This window comes from Alligator sinensis, unplaced genomic scaffold, assembly GCF_000455745.1.
Source record: "Alligator sinensis unplaced genomic scaffold, ASM45574v1 scaffold1565_1, whole genome shotgun sequence".
Lineage (NCBI taxonomy): Eukaryota > Metazoa > Chordata > Crocodylia > Alligatoridae > Alligator > Alligator sinensis.
Window position 1 is genome coordinate 35,189 of NW_005843038.1, and position 331 is coordinate 35,519.

The 331-nt window shown below is 71.6% G+C and overlaps 1 protein-coding gene across 1 annotated transcript in view; it reads right to left on the bottom strand.

Annotated features, from left to right (window-relative positions):
* The window catches only part of SLC25A10 (solute carrier family 25 member 10), an 8,304-nt gene that overhangs the window by 7,302 nt on the left and 671 nt on the right, over window positions 1–331 (bottom strand). The gene's annotated exons all lie outside the window — the stretch shown is intronic.

The following is a 331-nucleotide window of genomic DNA, read 5'->3' on the forward strand; positions in this document are numbered from 1 at the left end:
AGCCAGCCTGCCCCAGCTCCCGTCAGGCCCGCAGGGCCAGCCCAGGCCCTGGCCCTTGCCCCTGCCCCCTCCATAAAGCAATTCCAGGCGGGCCCTTTGGCCCCGTGTCGCTCCTGGCTGCAGGGCCCGGGCCCGGGCCCAGGGCCCCGCACGCTGGGTGCTGCGAGTCCCTGGAGCAGGGCAGGAGCCGGGCTCAGCCCAGCCGCCAGGATTAACGACTCGTGCTGGAAACCCGGTGCTGGCCGGGGGCCTAGTGAGACTTTCCCACGGGCTCTGGTTCCTGCTGTGCAACCCAGGGCAGTGCCAGGAGCAGGTGGCTGCAAGCACCTGC